Below are 25,763 nucleotides of genomic sequence, written 5' to 3' on the forward strand. Positions count from 1 at the left end.
TCCTGAGCGCTCCCTCTCCAGCCTCGGAAGGGGCGGCAGTGCTGTGCAGACTTTGGATTCAGACAAGCTGGGGTTCCCTTCTGGCTGTGCTGGTATATCTGCGCTTTGAATAAGCTCTAAGCTGCTCAGAGCTTCATCTGTAAAATGGACAGAGCGTCCGGCCTGTGGCTGGCCCTCGGGCCATGTCACCATGTCCTCCCCTCCAAAGCTCATCACAGTGGGATGGAGATCCCCCCCCTCCAGTCTTTCTCAGTTTCCTGAGCCAGGATAAAGAGCCCTGGGACCCTGTGCTCAGTGCCTGCTTCCCCTTTCTTCTCTCTTCTTCCTATTTAACAACAATGCAAGGGCAAAATCATGTGTCAGAGGCCGGCAGGCAGGGAAAACAGGAGGAAAGAAGGGAGACATCGTTTTTGGTTTCTTCCTCCCTCCCCACACTTGTACTTGAAGTGCCACCTGCCTTCCCCCTGCACCCCCCTCCTGCTTAGGGTGGGCATGTAGGCTTAGTCACCCCGTACTGTCCTAGTAAACCAGTGTGCTAGATCTGTTCTTCAACGTGTAGCGTACGTGCTTTGTGTTGAGTGGTCTCTTAAGTCTCCTAGTATTTCATTCAATGACTAAGGTAAGTTTTAGGCATGCAATTGTTTTGTTTTATCCTTTCTTGGTATGAAAGGTCATCATCCTCTCAGTTACTCTGAGTGCGGCCAGTTCTCAATATTCGGGAGCTGGTTATTAACCCTGTTGGAAAATAGCCAGGCTCCTTCCTGCTTTCCTCTCGCCTTCCCCATGCCTGTCCTCAAACTCAGACACAACACAGGCAAGCAAGCCAAGGAGCTTCTAGTCTCCCTGCTTTATTCCTTTCCTTGAGAGAATGAAAGAAGGAAGAGGAGGCATCTCATTTGATTTCTCAGCTAACAGTGAAAGGATGGGATGGATGATGGATGAGGGGAAAAGTTGAAAGCGTGTTTGGAATTTCAGTTAGAGCAGTGATGTCCCCTCCATATTATCTTACACTTGTTCACGAGGCCACAGATTTCCTTTGTTATATCCCATACCTTTCTGAAAAATCCAGGAATCCTGGCTTTTTAGCTGAATTTATTAGTTACAGTTCTTTCATTTTTATATGTGCTACCATCCTGATCCTTAAAATAATGTTTCAGCAGCCCTGTATCTTACACATTTGTAGGTAATATCTTTTTTTTTATAGACCTTTTTTTGATGTGGACCATTTTTTTCAAGTCTTTATTGAATTTGTTACAATATCGCTTCTGTTTTATGTTTTGTCTTTTTGGCCCCAAGGCATGTGGGATCTTAGCTCCCCAACCAGGGATTGAACCCATACCCCCTGCATTGGCAGGCAAAGTCTTAACCACTGGACCGCCAGGGAAGTCCCTGTAGATAGTACCTTTTTCCCCCTTTGTTTTGTTGTCTCGGCTGACTCAACTTAGGCTTTTCGGAGAATGTGCTAATGAAGATAGAAATCTTTATGGTCGAGTGGCTTCCGACGGCAAAAGCTACCTTTCCTTGTCCACCTCAAATTGCTTTCCTTAGGGTTTGGGCTTCTGCAGGAATTTTCCTTAGTTTCATACTGAGTATAGTGTTCTCTTCCGCTGAATTTGCAAAATGTAGGATTTGAGGTATAAATCTGGTCTTGTTTCATCCAGTGAATGCTCACTCATTGCACTTGGCATTAGATGCCTTTTAATCTCACAGGAAGATGGATCTCACCCCATGGGTTTACCTTCATCACCTCGAGAGCCATTTCTTGTCTTCTTAAGCTTCCCACCTAGTTTTTTCTAAAAGGACAATGTATTTCAAATAACTGCCACTTTTGATGAGTTCATAATCATGCTTTATTTCTGATTCTGACGGTCTTTTCCTCCCCTTTCTGTCTTTTCTCCAGGGTATTTCTTTTACGCAGCAGCCTCCAGCATTTCTATATTGCAGTTTTGTTTGCTTATCTTTTTAATGGTTGTTATGTCTGCCTTTTCCTATTCTTCCCTGCATTTGCTTTTTGGGAAGTTAGCACCGACTTTCTTTCCCTGACCCACTGTTAGTCTGTACTTGCTTCTGCAAGAAGCATTTCTTGTGTTGACAGGCATCTCTGCCCTTAGGCTCCTCTCTCAGATTTCTGTTAAGAATTTGGGGGAAGCTTTCATTTCTTCACCAGGTATAAGCAATGTCACTTGGCCACCGACTTCTGACAAAGGTAACACTGGGTTTTCAACGGCACATTCAGTTCACTGTTTGTCCCTGAGAGTTGGGGTTCATTCTTTGGTAGGTTCTGAAATCATTCTCTAAATTTCTTTTATTTCCCAAATGCCAGTTTTCCCATCCTGGGGCCCAGGGACCTTCTGGGCTGAATGTGAATCCCTGACACTGAGGTCTGTCCTTGCTGGTTGCTGACACCTCATTGTTGGATCCTGGAGCAGAAATTCTGTGGGAGTGGCTTGCTCTTTTTCTTGCCCCGAGAAGACTGAGCTGGTGGTAAGGGTGGGAACCTGGCCTTCTGAGCCTAGGAGACTTGAGGACCTTGCTGGAAATCTCTCACCCTTGGAACCATCAGCAGTCCTTTCCCCCTCAGTACCTAGTTCCCTATAACAGACCCCAGGAAGTCCTAGTAAACCTTCCCAGGCAGCAGGATCTGGCCTGAAATCAGTGATGACCAATCTCAGTTCCCTGTATTATCAGGTCTATTCACCAGCTCAGAAGACGTCCTTTAAGTCAGTACTTCCTTTATGGAATCAATTTCTGTGTGTACCAGAATCCCTGCTGGATATCCTACCTCAGTCAAGATTCTTTGCTCCCTTCCTGTCTCTGTCTTAGCATCATCACCACTTAAAAATACAGCAATAGGGAAGCTGGTAAGGCTCTAAAGCGATGCAGCCTTGACAAACAATGCCCTTTTGGAAAATGGAGTTTTTTTTTGTTTTTTGAAACAACATAAATAAAGGGCCAATTTATTATAGTAAGATATTATGTTATTGTCTTCACTGTTTTAAGTCTTTAAAATGTCAGTACCCGATAATGTCTCAGTAAAATAATGCAAATTTACTTTTCTCACAAAGCAATTACGAGCATAACGATGATGGTAATGGTTAAGGGATGATGATGTTGATAGAGGAATTGTAGTGTCATCCATACTAGTTTGGGGAATAAACAATGTCACTCTACAATAACAACTCCAGAGTGCATTTCTATCCAAAGTGGCAGGGAAGCCTGAGGGTTCCCTGGGGTTCTCAATCACCTGCAAAATCCAGCAGTATCAGGAGGTACTTACTCATGTGCAGAGATTTGGTTTTTGTGACTTCTAATACTTTATTACTAATAAAGGTTGAATCAGATGTACTTTCTTAAGATCAGAGGATTCCACAACTATTCACCCAAATGTTATTTGCTCCGAAACTTGCCACCGCTGTTACTGCTACTACTGCTACCATCAAAGACCGAAGTTTGATCCCCCTTTCTGCTGACTGCCTGTCCATGAGATGTGCCTTGACCAGGCCATTTGCTCGCAGCAAATGGAGTTCTTTTTGAAGCCATTCTTGGGGCCTCTTTCCAGCCTTTTATCTCCACAGCTGGGTCATGGTGTCTCAATTCTATCCATCCCTGTCCCACCCTGACCTTTCTTCTAGGGCCGAATCGGTGACCCCCTCACATCCTTCACCTCTTGCTGGGGATGCTTCTTGTGTAGGGATGAGCAGAACTATGAAATGAAACCACAAAGCACAGAGCCAGGTGTACGGCCGAGAAGATTGTCCATGTGGCTTCCAAATGTCTACCCAGGTGGGTGTCTTTTGGAGGAAGCGGCCTCTGGGCAAAAGATCTCCAGATACACTGAGGAGGCAAACACTGTGATCTGTGGTTACTATGAGTAGAGGTACCCATGCATAGCAGGCTCTTTGGTGTGTGCACCTTGATTAAGGTCATGGCAAATCAGGGGTGCAGCCCCTTGTATGATCCCTGGGGATCTTGTCTGGGGTTTCTGTTTAGCCCTAGAAATATTGGCTTTGCTCTGGCTACACTTTGCCCACAATTTTGAGACTCAGCACTTTCTGGCCACCTGATGCCCAAGAATGACCAAGAACTGCTCGCTCACCTACCTTCACTCTTACATTAAAGATTATTGCCTCTAAAGCAAGGTAATGGATATATTTTATTCTCAGTAATTTGGTTTTCCCTTCTGGAGTGCTTTCTCAAAAAAGCGGTCTCACACGTGACTTTAGCTAAGCAGCTTGTGTGGGTGTGATGTTTAGCCATACCTGTCTTCCTTGTCTTTTCAGTGTACCTGGGACTGTCTGTTAAACCACATTCACTAGATTCATTCCTTCCCTTTTTTCATAAAACTGAAACCAACCCCTTCGTTCTGTTGGATGAAGAGATCATTTTCATGGTTTACTGAAAGTCTTCGTTCTGTCTTGAATTATTGGTCTTTGGGCAAGAACTTGAAAGAGGCATGCTAACTCAAAAATCTCTTCTTGATGGATTTAGGTTTTATAATGTCATAGAGTGTGATAAGAAGGTCTCATCTGTGTCCTTGAAGAAATTGATTTGTGTTTCCTTTGATGCTGACCTACTCTTGAGATATTGAGCAAAAAGGATGGTGAGATTGTGGGAGAAGAAAGAGGAAGGGAGAAGAGACTGAAACAGGGAAAATTAGGTCCAGAGATACTGCCTTATCGTTTTAGAAATGAACTCAAGACTTGGCTCAAGGAGCTCATACATATTTGTAATTTTTTTTAACATCTTTATTAGAGTATAATTGCTTTACAATGGTGTGTTAGTTTCTGCTTTACAACAAAATGAATCAGTTATATATATATACCATATTTGTAATTTTTAAGTAATTTACTTTCAGGTATGGTTTTGAGTATTTTTTGAACTTCAGGTGTCATTGGGAATGATTCCCTCTGTTTAATATTTCCCCCCATTAAAACTAGATTTGCATCTGCACCAAATTTTACATTTTAACTACCCAGCAAACCCACTACTGGGCATATACCCTGAGAAAACCATAATTCAAGAAGAGTCATGTACCACAATGTTCATTGCAGCTCTATTTACAATAGCCAGGACATGGAAGCAACCTAAGTGTCCATCGACAGATGAATGGATAAAGAAGATGTGGCACATATATACAATGGAATATTACTCAGCCATAAAAAGAAAGGAAATTGAGTTATTTGTAATGAGGTGGATGGACCTAGAGACTGTGATACAGTGTGAAGTAAGTCAGAAAAAGAAAAACAAGTACCATATGCTAACACATATATATGGAATCTAAAAGAAAAAAAAAGGTTCTGAAGAACCTAGGGGCAGGACAGGAATAAAGAGGCAGACATAGAGAATGGACTTGAGGACACGGGGAGGGGGAGGGGTAAGCTGGGACGAAGTGAGAAAGTGACATTGACATATATACACTACCAAATGTAAAATAGCTAGTGGGAAGCAGCCGCATAGCACAGGGAGATGAGCTCGGTGCTTTGTGACCACCTAGAGGGGTGGGATAGGGAGGATGGGAGGGAGATGCAAGAGGGAGGAGATATGGGGGTATATGTATATGTATAGCTGATTCACTTTGTTATAAAGCAGAAACTAACACACCATTGTAAAGCAATTATACTCCAATAAAGATGTTAAAAAAACCCAAAAACATAATTAAATACTTAGGAATAAATTTAACCAAGTAAGCAAAAGATCTGTACACTGAAAACTATGAGGCACTGATGAAAAAAACTGAGGAAGACACAAATAAATGGGAAAAGATTCTGTGCTCATGGATCAGAATAATTAATATTGTTAAAATATCCATACTAACCAAAGTGATCTACACATTCAAGGTAATCCCTATCGAAATTCCAATGGCACTTTTCACAGAAATGGGAAAACAATCCGAAAATGTGTGTGGCACCACAAAAGACCCCAAATAGCCAAAGCTATCTGGAGAAAGAAGAGCAAAGCCGGAGGCATCATACTTTCTGGTTTCCAACTATGTTACAGAACTGTAGCAATCAGAACAATATAATGCCAGCACAAAAGCAGAGACGTAGACCAATGGAACAGAATCTAGAGCCCAGAAATAAATCCGCACACACAGTCAACTAATATTTGGCAAGGAAGCCAAGGATACTCAATGGGGAAAGGATAGGCTCTTCAATAAATAGTGCTGGGAAAACTGGATACTCACATGCAAAAAAATGAAATTGGACACCTATCTTACACCTCTCACAAAAGATAATTTGTAATGGATTAAGGACAAATGTAAGACCTCGAACCATAAAACTCCTAGAAGAAAACATAGGGAAAAATCTCCTTGACATTGGTCTTGGCAATGATTTTTGGATATGACACCAAAAGCACAAGCAGCAAAAGCAAAAATCAACAATTGGAACTACATCAAACTAAAACTTCTGCACAGCAAAAGAAACAATCAACAAAATGAAAAGGCAGCCTGTGAAATGGGAGAAAATATTTGCGAATTATGTATCTGATAAGGGGTTGATATCCAAAATACATAAAGAACTCATACAACTCAATAGCAAAAAAAATAAAAACAAAAACAAACAAACAAAACCCAAATAATACGATCTAAAAATGGGCAGAGGACCTGAATAGACATTTTTCCAAACAAAGCATACAGATGGCCAACAGGTACATGAAAAGATGCTGAACATCACTGGTCAGTGAAATGCAAATCAAAACCACAATGAGATATCACCTCACACCTGTTAGAATGGCTGTCATCAAAAAGACAAGAGAGGGGCTTCCCTGGTGGCGCAGTGGTTGGGAGTCCGCCTGCCGAGGCGGGCGTCGCAGATTCGTGCCCCGGTCCAGGAGGATCCCGCATGCCGCGGGGCGGCTGGGCCTGAGACAAGAGACAAGTGTTGGCTAGGATGCAGGGAATAGGGAACCCTTGTGCACTGTTGGCGGGAAGACAGTTGTTGGGGCAAAAAGTATGGGAAGAAATTGAAAGCTAAAGGGAGAGAAATAAACCCCAAATTGACAACTCCTCAAATAGGAGGGAATGCACCTCAATAGAGGACATTTTCAGCAGATACTACATTCCGTTAATTCCCTAAACTTTGTATTAATCTCGATTCTTTAAAATATTTACCAGTGTAATCTTCTTCCTTAAAGCTAGTTTACATACATGTAAGAAAACTGTTTTCTAAAATAAACCAAAGTATGGAGATTAAAATTTTTTTTTTTACATTCTAGCTTACTTTATTCAATCCTGTGGGTGAATTCATTTTATCCTATAGGCCAAGATGTTAAAACTTTGGCATGGATCCTATATAAAAATTCCCTCATATTCCTATTTCAAGCAGGTCCTAAATATACCTAGACCCCAACCCACTGAGATGAGTGAGTAGTGCTCTTAATCTTAATGGTGGACATTTTCCCATTTGTAAAAGAGGGTTACTGAGAGGATGGGGTGAGGTTATGTGTGTGCCCACACACCTCTCTGGTAGCTCTGTCATCATCTTTCCCACAGCCGCCCCTGCTCAGCCCAGCTCAGCCATTATAGCGAGGGAAGTCCAGGCAGGCCAGGCTGTCTGCCCTGTGGGCATCGGGCTGGCCTCAGGTGGCCCTTGAGACACATCCATGGCAGGGCACAGTTCTCCCTTCCTGCCTCTCTGAAGCTTGAGTATCCAAACTGGGTGCCCAACTGCCTCCGGGGCTCCTTGGTGGGGTTGGGGCAGTGATGCTCCTTACCTCTTACGAGGCCCCTGGGACAGTGCTCAGACTCCACTTGCCTACCTCACTGGAAAGCCAAATGGAAAAGCGTTGGAAGCCAGGCATGCTTCCATTTTAACCGCCACTGTCCTCACGAGTGGCTGGTTCAGTGAGAGGCAAAATGGGGAAAGTTGACGGTGATCACTCCCTACCATTTACTAAGCGCTCACTTTGCCCCGGTGATCAGGGCACTGGGCTAACCAAGTTTACCTCCGAGACCTCATTTAACCTTTCACAGAGGACCCTACAAAGAAGTGTTACTGTCTGCACTTTACAGATGAGCAAGCAGAAAGGGTCATCTGCCTGATGACACATAGCGAGTAAGGGGCCAAGCCAGGATTTCAACCCGAGCCCATCTGGCTTTAAACGTGTGATCTTAACTAGTCCCTAGAGAAATGTATATTTAATGAATATAATAATAACACCAAGATACCTGAGACCAGGAGGGAAAGTGGGTTGAGCTCTTTCACAGGCAGACCAAAGGTATAAAACATTCCAGAGATGTATTATATATTTTGGGGAGGGAGGGGCATCTCATTTTGTTGTATCCTTCTGGCCTCTGCTCAGAGCTGACTTACTTCTGGAGTCATCCCCAAATACCCCAGATAACTCCACTTGCTTTTATGTCTCCTCGCAAGCTGTGTATCTAAGTTATTATCTCGCTCATATTGATTTGGGCAAAAGTCAAGTTTCTGTCTTCTGTTATGTATATTTTTCCAGTGAATAAAACTCAACTAAATGTATTATTTGAAAAACTTGCATACGTATGATAAAAATGCAAATGGTGCAAAGGTATACATAATAATCAGTAAATCTTCCTTCTTTCTGAGACATTGTTCATTTCTCTGTTTCCCCTCTCTGGTTTCTTGGGTCTCTTTCTAGAGATATTCTTCTCTACTTATAAAAACATGTATCTGCATGCATATCTTTTTTATGCAAAAAGTAACATGCACACTGTTTAGCCACCGTATTTCACTTTGCTTTAACAATATGTCTCTGAAGAGTTTGCCTGTGGGCACATTGTGCTTTTGTCTTGATTGAATGTGTTCCACTGTAGGAGTTACCGTAATTTATTTGCAGAGTCCCTGTTGATTTAGGTTTCTAATATTTTGCTGTTACTGACAGGGCTGCAGTGAGCATGCTAGCACATGCAGTTTTGTATGAGTCTACTTGGAGGATACATTTCTATAAGTAGGATTGCTGGGTGGAAGGGATATGCTTCTCTAGTTTGATAAAAATAACTATCCAAGGTATGAGAGTGCCTGTCTGCCCCCCAGTCTGCCGTTGTCTCTAGATTTGATGCCTTCTAAACACCTGCTACCACATATAGAACCCAGGACACTGACCCACATACAAAAGGTATATAAGCAAAGTTGCTAATTAACATGCATCTTAGTAGGAGTTTGGCATGATTGCCTAGGATTGCCAATTTCATGGCTTGAGCATTCAGCCCAGGGAGTGAAAGACTTAGGAATTTAACCACAAGCTTAGGCTGTTAAAGGTTCAGCACAATAGGGGTGTGTGTGTGTGTGTGTGTGTGTGTGTGTGTGTGTGTGTGTGTGTGTGTATATGGTTCTCTGGTACCAGCTGGGTGCCTTACAATTTCAACTCAATTCTGACACTTTGTACTTGGAGATAGTGTCAGATCCCACAGGTGAAGGGCTTAGTCCCACAAGACTGTCCCCTCACAATGTCACCCACCTTTAGATGCCATGTTGTCACCTGTGCTTCTGACCAACTGGCTATAGATTGGAGGTTCCAGCGACCCCCTCCTTGGGTTTGATTAATTAGCTCCAGCAGCTCACAGACCTGATGGAAGAGATGCATAGAGCAAGGTACAGGGAAAGATTGTGGAGCTCCCATGCCCTTTCCAGGCCGCCACTTTTTCACTCAATCTCTGTGTGTTCACCGTCCTGGAAGCTCTCCAAACCCTATCCTTTTTGGATCAAGTCTTCATTACATAGGCTTCTTCATTACAAGGCTTCTTCAGGGAATTCCAAGAGTTTTAGGAGCTCTGTGCCAGAAACTGGGTAAAGACCCAATATATATTTCTTATTATAAATCACAGTATCACAGCTATGAGGAAACACTGTTTCCTCCCCTTTGTCCTAACTGCTGATTAACTGGGCCGTGGGCAGACCTGTCCCTTCCCCGTGCCAGCTGGTCTGCGTTAGAGCACAAATGCATTTGCACAAAACATTCACACTTTCAGACCCAGAGAGGATGAAACTCAATCTTTTGGCAGCAAATACTAAATAACATGCGTTTAGGATCACAAAGTCACAACTTCTTTGTAGCCATAGGATTTGGGAAGAAGTTTACCAAGAAGATCATAATGCAGTTTTTACAAAAATTAAAGAGATTGAAGTCCACTTGCCCAGATTACAGTCTGTCGCTTGCTTCTCTACCATGCGGTTTGCACAAAATATACCCAGTTCACACTGAATTCCATTACTTGCTCCTTTCCCAATCACACACAATTTGTGTTTGTCAACGCATTTGTAGCTGTATAGGAGAAAGTGTTGTGTTTTATTTTTTGCATTAAATTTCATACATTTTTGGATTAGGTCATTCAAGAATAATCCTGTTTCTATTTTGTCTTTCTTGGGAAAGCAAGTTTAAACATTTTCCCCCCATCTTAAAAAAAAAAAAAAAAAAAGGAAGGGCCAACCTAGATGACAGAAACAGAGAGGAGCATGGTGGCTGCAAGTGCCCACATGTGCTGGGAGCATAGAAACACACCAGCAGCCCTGGAGGCTGTGCTCCGAAACGGCTCAAACACCCTCTTGGCTTGTTGAGATCCAGCCCCAACTAATGAAGGAGTTGTCCTTCCATTTTCTTCGGTAAGCTTTTTACTGCAAGTATAACATACCTACAGAAATAGTAAGTAAATTCGATGGATTTCATGCAATGAACACATCCTGAAAAACCCACACCCAGATCAAGAAACAGAACATTGCCAGCACCCCAGAAGCCCCTTTGCCCCTTTCCCTCCAAATGTCATTACAATGTTGACCATTCTGACCATAGTTTAGTTTGCCTGATTTTGAATTTCACATAATTGGAATTATATTGTATGTCCTATTTCGTGTCTGACTTTCTTTTGCTCAGTGTTACGTTTGTGCCATGTTGTAAGCAGTTATTTTGTGAATTTTCACTGTGGTATAGTATCCCATTGAATGAGCATACCCGCAATCTATTTATATATTTTATTGTTCATGGACATTTAGGCTGTTCTGATTTCTGGCTGTTACAAATCATGTGGTCATGAACATTTTTTGTACATGCCTTTTGGAGAACATAGGTACACATTTCTGCCAGGTTGTAGAATTGCTGGGTCTTTGGGTGTCTTACTAGGTGACCAGGTCTTGCCCATCGCTAGACTCTCTGTGGTCATCCATTCGTTCGTTCGTGTGGCGGGCCCTGTGCAGGACACTGGCACGTGGTAATGAGCAGAAACTGATGTGGCTTCTGCTCTTGTGCAGACATTAATCAAATACACCAAGACGAGGTGGTGTAATCCCAACAGAGATGAGTGTTAAAGGGGAAGGAAGCAGGATTCCAAGAGAACGTACAACATGGGAAATAGATCTGGACTCAGACAAGGAGTGGTATGTAAGGGAAGCCTTCCCTAAAGAATTGACACCAGCTGGGATTTGAAAATTGAAGAGGAGTAAGCTGGGGATGAGAGAAGCTTTCCAAGCATTTGGGAGAGCGTGTGGGCCACATTCCTGAAGCTGAAGGAGTGCCGGGATGGCCGGAGCACAGAGCTGGGATTAGGTGGTAGAGAGAGAGTGAGGCTGAGATTGGGGCGGGCATGGGGGTTGCAGGCCTTTGTGTTTTTCTGAGAGCAACGTGAAGCCATTGAGGTGTTTGAGTAGGCAGTCACGTGATCCTGTAGGAGCCATGAGGACCTCTCCCCTTATTCTTCTGTTTGTTTGTCCTCCTCTGAAACAAGATGAGGCTGGGCTGGCAGCTCTGAGTATAAGAACGGCAGCTCTCAGAAGGGACCATCAGCCAACTGGATGACCTCTCTTGGGCCCGACTTATCTGGACCGGGTGTTGGCTAATGACCCTTTTAGGTCTGTGTGGGTTTTATGTGTCACCGTGTGGACATAATCAAGGCATTTTTCGTCTTTCTTCTGTTTCTTACCTCTCCCACTGGATTTTGTTTGTGTGTTTTGTTCTGGCACGTTCCCCATAAAAAAGGCAACTGACTCCCATCCTAAAACCTAGCTGCACCTGCAACATGAAAATGTCTTTACAGATCTCACATTAATAAACCCCTTCCACTTTACCTGGTCCCACACCCCATCTGCAGCATTCCTGCCGAAGCGAGGCTCCTTCCTGGCCCCAGCATTCCCAGAGTCCACTTTCTGCCTTCCTTCACAATGTTCCCTTGCATAGAATGTGTCCCTGTTTATTCATTTAACCTGTTCTTCAAGTCCCAGGTGAGGTTACTTCCACCGGAAGCCTTCCCTGATTACTCCCACTCATGCTTATTTGCCCCTTTCCTATTGCTAACAACTACTATTGTAACTGGGGACAGTAGCAGCGTTGGAACATTTCTCTGGATGGGTGATTAGCTGAATTTCCTAAGGGAGGTTTTGAAAACAATCTGTTTGTATTTTAACATAAATTCTGATTAATGAAACAACCCCCCACTTTTATAGTAGAGCCTGTAGGGATTAAAACCAGGCAGATATTCTTGTCTAGTGATTCTCAGTGGGGTGGATGGGTATTAGCTCCTCTGTGTAGGGCATAAGGGGAGCTGGAAAGTATAGAATATGAAAAGGTGCTTATCGGAAAATGCAAATTACAGTCGTATATAAGATATTACTAAACACCCACCAGAATGACTAAAGTTTAGAAAGACTGACAATACCAACCGTTGGTGAGGATGTGGAGAAATTGGAACCATCATTCATTGGTGGTGAGATGGTAAAAAATGGTGCAGCCACTTTGGAAAACAGTCTGGCAGTTCCTCACAGATTTACCATATGGCCCAGCAAAGTCCACTCCTAGGTATATCCCAAGCAAAATGAAAACATATGTCCACATAAAGACTTGTACATGATTGTTCATAGCAGCATTATTCATGGTAATAGCAGAAACAACCCAAATAAATATCAATTGATGAATGCATAAACGATGCAATCTGTCCACACAGTGAAATATTATTTGGCCAGAAAAAAGGAATGAAATACTCAAGCATGCAGCTGGAACTCTCATACACTGCTGTGGGAAGGTAAAATGATACAACCACTTAGGGACACAGGCAATGTCTACTGAAGTTAAATATATAGCTACCCTATAACCATGTCAGTCTATTGCTAGTTATATATCGAGAGCACTGAGTACATACATCCACAAAAAGGCTTCTGCAAGAATGTTTATGGCAACTTTATTCATAATGGTTCCATTTGGGAAGCAACTTAGTTGTTTCCATCAACTGGCAAATGGATAAAGAAACTGTAGTATATTTATATGATGGAATATCACTCAGAAATGTAAAAGAACAGACTACTGGCACACACTTAATATGAATGAATCTCACAGATATGTTCAATGAAAGAAGCCAGACTCAATATGTATGACATAAGCCTAGTGATATGAAGTTCACAATCAGGCAAAACTAATACCTGACATTAGAAAAATGGTTACCTTGTTGGGGAGGTTTAAAGCAGGAGGGAGGTATATGAGAGAATCTTTTGAGGTACTGGAACTATTTTATATATCCTGATCTGCATGGTGGTTAGATGTATACACATGTATGTTAACAAAATTAGTGCCTTTTATGTAGTTTATTGTACGTTTATTATTTCACAATAAAAAATTAAACATTATTTTATTTTATTAAAAATTTAAAACTATTTTAAAATATATTTTTTAAAGTTTTCATTAAATTTAAAACATTTGTAAACCAATTTAAAAATTGTCTTGGTCTTCACACTAGTTGCAAGCTGCCTGAGACCAGGACCTTGGTTTATTCCTATCTGGGGGCCGTTCCCAAGCTGACGGGTGGCCCAGCCCCTTAGGTGTGGTTTTCCTGCAGGTCAGCAGAAATAATGTGGGGGCCAGGGCAGCTTGCTCAGTTTCAGGGGCTTCAGAGCAATCAGGCTGCTCTTTTGCTAAAGGAAATAAGTGGTGTTGCAGGGTCTTCAACCACAGCAGCCCTACAGGGAATCTGGCTCAGGGGCTTTGTGAGATGTAAGGGGCCCATCTATCTGTCATTTCCCCGGGGGACTCAGGAGACCTGTGTTGGGAGCCCAGCACTGACTGGGTGGGCAGAGCCCCTTTGCTGCAGAATTAGTGGGAAGTGTTTGAAGTTTTCCACAATTGCTCAGAATCCTTCAGGAGCTGACACATAACTGAAAGGGGGTGGAGCTTGTCAGTTTCCTCCCAGGATCCCACTGTTGCGGGGGGCATTTCTGGCTGGACAAGGGAAGTCAGATAGGGGAAGTCAGATAGACGTCTTTCTATTTGTTGAGTGTAGGCTGGCCTCATGAGGACTGGTATCTGCACACATCTGAGTTAGGCTGGCGTGTGGCTGCTTTAGCCCAGCTGAGGGTGCTTGAAACCTTGCCTTGTTTTCAGGAAGGGGATTGACCGGGAACCATGATATCTTTGCAGGAATCTGCAATCTAGGAGGGTGTTTGTTCAGCAAACGTTGACTGGGTGCCTTTTTGCCTTCTCCATGTCGGTATGTGCTGGGCGCTGTCTTGGACACTAGACATTCCGAAGTGGAGAAAACACAAAATTCCCATCCTTGTGATGCTGCATTCATCCACAGTCTTCTCTCAGAATAGGGGTGTTTTGTTGAACTGCCTGATTTCTTAACATCTCAGACAACTTTACATTAGGAAAAAGTGCTTATGTATATGCATAAGGAAGAAAGAAAGTAGGGAAGAAATTAGAAAGCTTTCCAGATAGAACTCAGAGGACCCATCTGTTTGGGAAGGCAGAGTAGAGGAAAGAACACTGGCGTCAGTTTAAACTTCAGGCGGTGACTTCCTGGAGGTATGGTTCAGGGCACCTTTGGTCTGTAAAAGGCAAAGTAATCCCCACTGGCAGGATTGTTATGAAGATGAACCGAGATTGCGGAGGTAGGTCAAGACTCTGGCCTGAGGACTGGTGGGCGGCTGTCTTGGCCATCAGGGTACGGGGCTTTGCAAATGCACCCCTCACAGCAATAAGGAAAGCTCACCCAGTGGCCCCACCTGTTCTTGCTGTTCTCAGCCCAGGCTGGGCTGTCCTCCACTGCTCTCTGCTCCAGTGCCCAGGCCTGCTCCAGCCTCCCCTGATCCTCAGCAATGCAGGCTTGTCTGGGAACTTGGGCGCTAAAGCAGCTTGGCATTTCCGGCCAACTGCTGAGCTGAGACAAGGTTTGCAGTCAATGCTGGGGCCAAGGAAGGAAGTCTGGTCGGCGGCCCCAGGGCTGCTCGCCTCAGAGTTCTGGAAAGATTGCTGTTCAGGATTTTGTAAAAATCTGTTGCTTGGGTGTGTGTTTGATGGTCTTGGCGTGGAATAGTGTTGACCTTGGAAGGTGAGGATGCTTTTGTCTCTGATGGAATTGCCCAGTGTACGTCACCAGGCTTGTGTGCTGGAGAGAAAACGAATGTTTTTTCTGAGCTTGGGTGTTTTTGAGCCAGCCAAACCCGAATGGGCCGGGCAGACCCGGGCCCCTGACTTGGTACCAGTCGGTGTGAGTGTTTCATGGGTGAGGGTGGGATCTGGGGAGAGGAGGTCGGCCAAAGTCCAGCTGGAGAGGAAGGCTGCAGGGGGGCTGGTGGGAACCCAGGGTGGAGGCTGCCTTCTGCAGAGCCAGGATAAGCATCTGCCAGAGAGATGGAGCCCACCCTCCCTCCTCTCCCCTCCACAGCTTCCCCTCCCATGGGACTCGGTGGGGAGTGTTGGAGGGCAATTTGTGGCCAACCTGACCTCCACTGGGAATGGACGGGGGAGCTCCTTCCTGGGCTAAGATGACTTGGTTTCTTCACCTTACTCAGGAGAACAGCAGCAGGTATGATATCCTTATTTGTGTGAAAACCTGTAACACAATGAACCCAGCAGATGGTGCTCAGCAGATGCATAGGACATGCACGATAGCTCTTGTGAGTTCAGAGAGAGGACTCAGAAGCCAGCTGGATCCTCTGTGGTCCCCGTGTTGGGAGCTTCTGTCTCGGGTAATGTGGCTCTCATATCTGAAGTCCAGGTCCTTCTCTCCCTTACTGTCTGCACCTGTCTTTTCCTTTGATTCTGTGGTACTCAGCTGGGCTTTCCTTAACTTCCTCCTCTGGGTAGGCTGTGCTTCCCTCAGCAGCTGCCCGGCCCGTCCCCCGGCTCGTCTTGCTTCTCCAGTGTCTCCCATCCCCCTCAGTGCATTCTTTGTCTTTGCCTTCCACACCATTTTTCATCTGGGGCCTCTTCCACCCCTCCCCATGCCAGAGGCTCCTGTGAATAAGCTGAAAAGCACACACATTAAAATAATTTTTAATTGAAATATATTGGACATATAACATTGTGTAAATCTAAGGTGTACAACTTGTTAATTTGTTGCATTTATATATTGTAATATGATGACCATTGTAGTGATAATTAGCACCTCTATCTAGTTACATAATTATCCTTTCTTTTTAGTGATTAGAATCATCAAGCTCTAGTCTCTTAGCACGTTTGATGCTTACGATACAGGATCGTTGTCCGTATTCACCATACTGCTTATTAGATCTCTAGAGCGTATTTACTACTCATTGTAAGTTTGTACCTTTAAACAGCATCTGTCCTAACCCTCAACCCTGACCACCATTTTACTCTCTGTTTTTATGTTGGGCTTCTTTAGATTCACATATAAGTGATATCACACCGTACTCGCTTTTCTCTGCCTGACTTAACATAATGTGCTCAAGGTCCATCCATGTTGTCACAAAGGGCATATCGTTTTTCTTATTATGGCTGAATAATATTTCATTATATATATATATATATACACACACACACACACACACACATATAATATATGTATATATATATATACACACACCACATCTGTAACCATTCATCCGTTGATAGATACTTAGGTTGTTTCCTTATCTTGGCTATTTATGAATAATGGTGCAATCAACATTGGAGTGCAGCTATCTCTTCACTGTCCTGTTTTCATTTCCTTTGGGTATATACCCAGAAGTGGATTTGCTAGATTGTATAGCACAGGTATTTAAGTTACCTTAAGAGTGGATACAAATGAGAAGAAACTGTCTACAGAGGTACCACGGAAAGCACAAATATTAAGGAAACATGGGTCTCTGGCTCTGTGATCTTCCTGAGCTTGTGATTTGGGCATCCAGGGGCCTGCAGCCATTTCCATCTTATGTCCCCTGGCACCAAAAACTTCACATGTCTGAACTTGAGCTCATCATGCTCTTGGCCCCTGTCCTTCTATTCTACACGATACCACCACCAACTCAGAAGGCCAGAGCTCTACAAGTCATCCTGGACTCCTTCCTTTATCTCTTTACCTCTTTCCCTCTACCCCACTCCTCCACGTGCAAGTTCTGCCAGCTTTTTGTCCTAAATATTTCATGAATCCATCTCTTCAGCAGGACTGCCCACCCCCCCACCCCCACCCCCTGGTATTCGCGGACTCACAGCTCTGCAGCAGGCTGAAATTGTTTTCAATTCCCTGCAGCTGTGCAGGTGCTGCACCCCGTGCCTGCACTGTCCACCTGCTCCCCCCTTACTTCCCTTCCTTTCCCCAGATGCCCAAACCCTGCTTCTTGCCTGTCTTTGTCCTACTCTTTCACCAAGCCTCAGCTCAGACCTTACCTCCTCTAGGGAGCCCTCCTGGACTAAAAGCCCATGTTCCCTGCTCTCTCCCCAGGAGCATCCAGTGGGGACCCTCTTCCAGGCTCCTCCTCCTCTAGATGCCCACTGCTGTGGGAATGGTCAGTTTACAGACCTGCCTCCCCCCAGATCAGCCACTCCTCCAGGGCAGAGCCCAGAAGTGGCTAAAGTTGTCTTTGCCTGATTCAAGGGAGGCAGGGGAATGTAGAGGAAAAACCAGTGGATGGAAAGTTGGGACACCAGGTGCTGCCTGGACCCTGGAGCCACCCAGAGAACGCCTGTCCATTTTGGTTGACCATATAGACCAAGGAGCAGCTCCAAAGTCCCTTCCTGTCCTCATGTTCTGAGATTCTGCCAGCGGGTGTCCACTGCTGCCAGTTGGACTCTTCCATCTGCTCTTCCTCGTCAGAGAAGCCTTCTGCACCACCCTCGCCCAGATCAGGGGCTGGGGAGAGGGGAGACCTTGGCCTTTCATTAGCTTCCTGAGCCGTTCCTTCCTTAGCTCCCAGCCTGGAGACCCTTCCCCAGGTCCCCCATATACAAGCCTCCAAGACAGAGGACATGGATAGCATTGCTGCTTGAGCAACTGAAGTCTGGAACCTTAGCAAGGTGAACCCCTGGACCTTTGTCTAGTGGGTGTGGCCTGGGCCAGTTCCTTTGCAGTACGCTCATCTGGCAAAAGAAAAGAAAAGAAAAGAAAAAAGCTGAACTAGCGTTTTTCCTTCATCCACAAACTTCCTTGTATAAAAGTTCTAGTTTCTCATAACACTATTTCTTTCTTTCACAAAGGACATATTGAAAGAAAATGAACCCCAACTTTAGACCAAAATCCAAGTACTGTAGTCTTCCACTGCTCAGCTTCCACAGCTGGTCCAGTAACTATATTTTAGTAACTCTTCTTAGCATTTTCTGTTTTAAAAGCACCTGGTGGTAGCTGGGAGGCTCTGTTAATGTGTTACCACCCCCTGCCCCAAGCTGCATGTGCAGAAAGCAGAGACTCCTCTGATTATTGAGCGCAGGGCTGATACCAGAAACACAAAAACATTCATTTCCATCTTCTTCAACCACATTCTTTGCCTCCATCTCCCCTCATGGAAGATCTGCTTTCTGGGGGGCTTGGATCCCCCAGGTCCAAGGAAAGACCTGTTAGCTGGGAACAGGCCTGGGCTGTCACATGAGGTTCTGGACACTTCCTTGCTGACCCAAGCCATCCCTCTCAGAGCAGCTCAGGCCTGCGAGAGCTTCTGAGAACCTCATGATTTAATCACTGCTCTGCTTGGGGAGCTGAGACAAACTGAATTTTAAAAACGGTTTTTGAAAGGTTTATGATAACATGGTAAATTTTATGTTATGTGTATTTTACCAGAAAAAGATTTTTAATGGCTTATGAGCTAAATAGAAACTTTCACATACATTATCTCACTTCATTCTCTTAACCTCCAATGGGGAAAAAGAATCCCATTTTATAGATCGTTATACCAAGGCACAGAGAGGTTAAGTGGCTTGCCCAAGGGTGTGAGAGTGTTCATGAACTAACTGGGTTTCAAACTCTGGTCAGCTTTCTTACAGCCCACTTCCCACTTTCTTACAGCCTGCTGACCCACAGTTTACACACACACGCACAGACACACACAGACACACACAAACACACACACACACACTCAGTGCCTGCATTGTCCCTTTGTTATATTTTTCTTATGTGTTCCTTGTTGGAAGAAATCAACTTCTCGTCCCCAGAGAGATTTGTCAGTCACCCAAATCTCTGCCACTGGGGGCTCCAGACCCCCCTTTTTTTATACACAGATATTTATTTATTTATGCATATATGTAGATATACAAGTTTGGAGGTTGATATCTACATAAGGATGTTACAAGGTTATTGTGGCTCTAATCTGGGATTTCTTTCTTTTTAACATCTTTATTGAAGTATAATTGCTTTACATTGTTCTGTTAGTTTCTGCTGTACAACAAAGTGAATCAGCTACAGGGATACCTGTGTCCTCCTATCCCCTGCCTCTTGCATCTCCCTCCCACCCTCCCTATCCCACCCCACTAGGTGGTTACAAAGCACTGAGCTATACATAGCTATCCCACTAGCTATCTATTTTACATTTGGTAGTATATATAATTCCATGCCACTCTCTCACTTCATCCCAGCTTACCCTTCCCCCTCCCCGTGTCCTCAAGTCCATTCTCTATGTCTGCTTCTTTATTCCTGTCCTGCCCCTAGGTTCTTCAGAACCTTTTTTTTTTAAGATTCTCTATATATCTGTTAGCATACAACGGAACCTCAACCACTGCGCCACCAAGGAAGCCCCAATTTCAATTCTTTTTATGGCAGAGTAATATTCCATTGTATATATGAGCCACATCTTCTTTATCCATTCATCTGTCAATGGACACTTAGGTTGCTCCCATGTCCTGATTGTTGAGGTTTTGCATCTATGTACATCAGTGATATTGGCCTGTAGTTTTATTTTTTTGTGACTTATTTGTCTGGTTTTGGTATCAGGGTGGTGGTGGCCTCGTAGAATGAGTTTTGGAAAGTTCCTCCCTCTGCTATATTTTGGAAGAGTTTGAGAAGGATAGGTGTTAGCTCTTCTCTAAATGTTTGGTAGAATTCGCCTGTGAAGCTACCTGGTCCTGGGCTTTCGTTTGTTGGAAGATTTTTAATCACAGTTTCAATTTCAGTGCTTATTACTGGTCTGTTTATATTTTCTATTTCTTCCTGGTTCAGTTTCGGGAGGTTGTGCTTTTCTAAGAATTTGTCCATTTCTTCCAGGTTGTCCATTTTATTGGCATATAGTTGCTTTTAGTAATCTCTCATGAGCATTTGTATTTCTGCAGCATCAGTTGTTACTTCTTTTTCATTTCTAATTCTGTTGATTTGAGTCTTCTCCCTTTTTTTCTCGCTGAGTCTGGCTAATGGTTTATCAATTTTGTTTATCTTCTCAAAGAACCAGCTTTTAGGGGGCTTCCCTGGTAGCACAGTGGTTAAAAATCTGCCTGCCAATGCAGGGGACACAGGTTCAAGCCAGCTCCAGGAAGATCCTACATGCCGTGGAGCAACTAAGCCCATATAAATAAAATTTAAAAAAAAAAGAACCAGCTTTTAGTTTTATGGATCTTTGTGATTTCTTTCCTTCTGCTAACTTTGGGTTTTGTTTGTTCTTGTTTCTCTATTTCCTTTAGGTGTAAGGTTAGATTGCAATAGAAACAAAGATTGTTTATTTGAGATGTTTGTTGTTTCTTGAGGTAGAATTGTATTGCTATAAACTTCCCTCTTAGACCTGCTTTTGCTGCATCCCATAGGTTTTGGATCGTCGTGTTTTCTTTGTCATTTGTCTCTAGGTATTTTTTGATTTCTTCTTTGATTTCTTCACTGATCTCTTGGTTATTTAGTAAAGTATTGTTTAGCCTCCATGTATTTGTGTTTTTTACGTTTTTTTCCCTGTAATTGATTTCTAATCTCATAGCGTTGTGTTCAGAAAAGATACTTGATATGATTTCAATTTTCTTAAATTTACTGAGGCTTGATTTGTGACCCAAGATGTGATCTATCCTGGAGAATGTTCCACGCACACTTAAGAAGAAAGTGTAATCCGCTGTTTTTGGATGGAATGTCCTATAAATATCAATTAAATCTGTCTGGTCTGTTGTGTCATTTAAAGCTTGTGTTTCCTTATTAATTTTCTGTTTGGATGATCTGTCCATTGGTGTTAGTGAGGTGTTAAAGTCCCCCACTATTACTGTGTTACTGTTGATTTCCTCTTCTTTAGCTGTTACCAGTTGCCTTATGTATTGATGTGCTCCTATGTTGGGTGCATATATATTTATAATTGTTATATCTTCTTTTTGTTTGTTTTTTTGTTTTTTGTTTTGCGGTACACGGGCCTCTCACTGTTGTGGCCTCTCCCATTGCGGAGCAACAGGCTCTGGATGCGCAGGCTCAGCGGCCATGGCCCACAGGCGCAGCTGCTCCATGACATGTGGGATCCTCCTGGACCGGGGCACGAACCTGTGTCCCCTGCATCAGCAGGCGGACTCTCAACCACTGTGCCACCAGGGAAGCCCTTGTTATATCTTCTTCTTGGATTGATCCCTTGATCATTATATAGTGTCCTTCCTTGTCTCTTGTAACATTCTTTAATTTAATCTATTTTATCTGACATGAGTATTGCTACTCCAGCTTTCTTTTGATTTCCATTTGCATGGAATATCTTTTTCCATCCCCTCACTTTCAGTCTGTATGTGCCCCTAGGTCTGAAGTGGGTCTCTTTTAGACAGCATATATATGGGTCTTGTTTTTGTATCTATTCAGCAAGCCTGTATCTTTTGGTTGGAGCATTTAATCCATTCATGTTTAAGGTAATTATCAATATGTATGTTCCTATTACCATTTTCTTAATTGTTTTGTTTTTGTTTTTGTAGGTCCTTTTCTTCTCTTATGTTTCCCACTTAGAGAAGTTCCTTTAGCATTTGTTGTAGAGCTGGTTTGGTGGTGCTGAATTCTCTTAGCTTTTGCTTGTCTGTAAAGCTTTTGATTTCTCCATCAAATCTGAATGAGATCCTTGCCAGGTAGAGTAATGTTGGTTGTGGGTTCTTCCCTTTCATCACTTTAAATGTGTCATTCCAGTCCCTTCTGGCTTGTAGAGTTTCTGCCAAGAAATCAGCTGTTAACCTCATGGGAGTTCCCTTGTATGTTATATGTCATTTTTCCTTTGCTGCTTTCAATAATTTTTCTTTGTTTTTAATTTTTTCCAGTTTGGTTACTATTTGTCTCAGCATGTTTCTACTTGGGTTTATCCTGTACGGGACTCGCTGTGCTTCCTGGACTTGGGTGGCTATTTCCTTTCCCATGTTAGGGAAGTTTTCGACTATAATCTCTTCAAATATTTTCTTGGGTCCTTTCTCTCTCTCTTCTTCTTCTGGGATCCCTATGATGTGAATGTTGTTGCGTTTAATGTTTTCCCAGAGGTCTCTTAGGCTGTCTTCATTTCTTTTCATTCTTTCTTCTTTCTTCTGTTCTGCAGCAGTGAATTCCACCATTCTGTCTTCCAGGTCACTTATCCATTCTTCTGCCTCAGTTATTCTGCTATTGATTCCTTCTAGTGTAGTTTTCATTTCAGTTATTGTATTGTTCATCTCTGTTTGTTTGTTCTTTAATTCTTCTAGGTCTTTGTTAAACATTTCTTGTATCTTCTCGGTCTTTGCCTCCATTCTTTTTCTGAGGTCCTGGATCATCTTCACTATCATTATTCTGAATTCTTTTTCTGGAAGGTTTCCTATCTCCACTTCATTTCATTGATTTTCTGGGGTTTTATCTTGTTCCTTCATCTGGTCCATAGCCCTCTGCCTTTTCGTCTTGTCTGTCTTCCTGTGAATGTGGTTTTAGTTCCACAGGCTGCAGGATTGTAGTTCTTGCTTCTGCTGTCTGCCCTCTGGTGGATGAGGCTATCTGTCCCTTGTATGTTATTTGTTGCTTTTCCCTTGCTGCTTTTAATATTTTTTCTTTGTATTTATTTATTTATTTGCGGTACATGGGCCTCTTACTGTTGTGGCCTCTCCTGTTGTGGAGCACAGTCTCTGGACACGCAGGCTCAGCGGCCACGGCTCACGGGCCTAGCCGCTATGCGGCATGTGGGATCTTCCCGGACCGGGGCACGAACCTGCATCCCCTGCATCGGCAGGTGGACTCTCAACCACTGCACTACCAGGGAAGCCCTGTATTTAATTTTTGATAGGTTGATTAATATGTGTCTTGGCATGTTTCTCCTTGGATTTATGCTGTATGGAACTCTCTGTGCTTCCTGGACTTGACTATTTCCTTTCCCATATTAGGGAAGTTTTCAACTATAATCTCTTGAAATATTTTCTCAGTCCCTTTCTTTTTCTGTTCGTCTTCTGGGACCCCTATAATTGGAATGTTGGTGTGTTTAATGTTGTCCCAGAGGTCTGAGACTTTCCTCAATTCTTTTCGTTCTTTTTTCTTTAGTCTGCTCTGCAGTAGTTATTTCCACTATTTTATCTTCCAGGTCACTTATCCATTCGTTCTGCCTCAGTTATTCTGCTATTGATTCCTTCTAGAGAATTTTAAATTTCATTTATTGTGCTGTTCATCTTTGTTTGTTTGTTCTTTAGTTCTTCTAGGTCCTTGTTAAATGTTTCTTGTATTTTCTCCATTCTATTCCCAAGATTTTGGATCATCTTTACTATCATTACTGTGAATTCTTTTTCAGGTAGACTGCCTATTTCCTCTTCATTTGTTTGGTCTGGTGGGTTTTTACCTTGCTCCTTTATGTGCTGCATATTTCTCTGTCTTCTCATTTTGCTTAACTTACTGTGTTTGGGGTCTTCTTTTCGCAGGCTGCATGTTCGTAGTTCCCATTGTTTTTGGTGTCTGCCCCAAGTGGGTAAGGTTGGTTCAGTGGGTTGCGTAGGTTGCCTGGTAGAGGGAACTGGTGCCTGTGTTCTGGTGGATGAGGCTGGATCTTTTCTTTCTGGTGGGCAGGAGTGCGTCTGGTGGTGTGTTTTGGCATGTCTGTGAACTTATTATGATTATAGGCAGCCTCTCTGCCAATGGGTGAGGTTCTGTTCCTGTCTTGCTAGTTGTTTGGCATGGGGTGTCCAGCACTGGAACTTGCTGGTTGTTGAGTGGAGCTGGGTCTTAGTGTTGAGATGGAGATCTCTGGGAGATCTCTCGCTGATTGATATTACGTGGCGCTGGGAAGTCTCTGGTGGTCCAATGTCCTGAACTTGGCTGTCCCACCTCAGAGGCTCAGGCCTGACACCTGGCTAGAGCACCAAGACCCTGTCAGACACACGGCCAGGTACGTGGGGGGTTTCTTGCCTTTTGGGAAGTCTGAGGTCTTCTGCCAGCATTCAGTTGGTGTTCTGTAGGAGTTGTTCCACAGGTAGATGTATTTTTGATGTATTTGTGGGGAGGAAGGTGATCTCCATGTCTTACTCCCCCGCCATCTTGAAGATCCTCCTCTAATCTCGGATTTTCATGAAAAGGAACGAACTGCTGAAGCATGCAACAACATGCATGAACCTAGCAGACACTGTGATGCCTTCTCTCTCGAATTCAAACATGTGAAGTCAGCTGGAAGAAGACAAGGTGGCTCCGCGCAGGAAGAGAACCAGACCCCTTTTAATGTGGAGGAAATAGAACAGAATTATCAAGATCTTGGGACTTTGGTGCCATGGTGCCAACATATCCTGAGTTTGAACCCCAGCTTCTCTACTTGCCAGCTGTGTGACTTTGGGCAAGTTACTTCACCTCTGTGAGTCTCAGATACCTCATCCATTAAGAGGAAATGCAAGTAGGAGTCCGAGGAGGATTAAATGAAGTAGCGCCTGTCAGTCCCTTAGCAAATGCCTGGCACACAGTAGGCTTGCAGGACGCCCGTGGTCCTGATGCAGCTAACCAGGAGCCCATGAGGAGGGCATTCCAGACTCTCACATCCTGTTGTGGGGAGAACGTGGCAGGAAAGTGTTGTTTCACAAGCAGCTGGCTGATGCTTATTTATTATCTGGATGATGGGGGTGGCTACCAATGGGATGAGAATATGAAGGCGACTTGATATATAAAGTAAAAGAACTTGGAGGAAAGCTATTACCTTAGAACATTCTTTTTCAAAGTGTGGTCCTGGGGCAGCAGCATCGTCACCTGGGAACTTGATAGAATTCAAATTCTTGGACCTTATTCCAGACTTACTGACTCACAAACTCTTGGGGTGGATGCTAGCAATACTGTGCTTTGACGCGCCCTCCAGGTGATTCTGATGCCTGCTGAAATTTGTCAGCCATGCGTTAGAATTGAGCCAATCCTTTATTTCATTTCAAATAAGTTTAGATGTACATGTAGCAGTTGAGGAAGAAATCTAAAGATACGTTCACTTGTACCAAGACGAGAAAAGAAAGGAATCTGTGCGTAGGGGGCTCAGCTCTGTTTCTAGCAAAGGCAGTGAGTCCATCCTTTGCTTGTCTTGTGGTGAAGCACAGTGGCCAGCGTGTGGACCAGAGAAGCCGCAGTTGGGACACTGAACAGTGCCTCAAACTCGCCTGTTCGCAGCGCCAACGAGAGCCCGGGGTGAGAGGTTCTTTCTGCTTCTTTGGTGTGCCAGCATCTTCCTTCTGCACCTTCTCTCTCACTGTTGTTCTTGGGGTCAGTGTTGTAAGCA

General features: G+C 43.7%; 1 protein-coding gene across 1 annotated transcript in view; it reads left to right on the forward strand.

The window, feature by feature from the left end:
- Positions 1-25,763, forward strand: part of RBM20 (RNA binding motif protein 20) — a 197,290-nt gene that overhangs the window by 71,383 nt on the left and 100,144 nt on the right.

The sequence above is a fragment of the Neophocaena asiaeorientalis genome, unplaced genomic scaffold (assembly GCF_003031525.2).
Source record: "Neophocaena asiaeorientalis asiaeorientalis breed wild unplaced genomic scaffold, Neophocaena_asiaeorientalis_V1.1 scaffold85, whole genome shotgun sequence".
Lineage (NCBI taxonomy): Eukaryota > Metazoa > Chordata > Mammalia > Artiodactyla > Phocoenidae > Neophocaena > Neophocaena asiaeorientalis.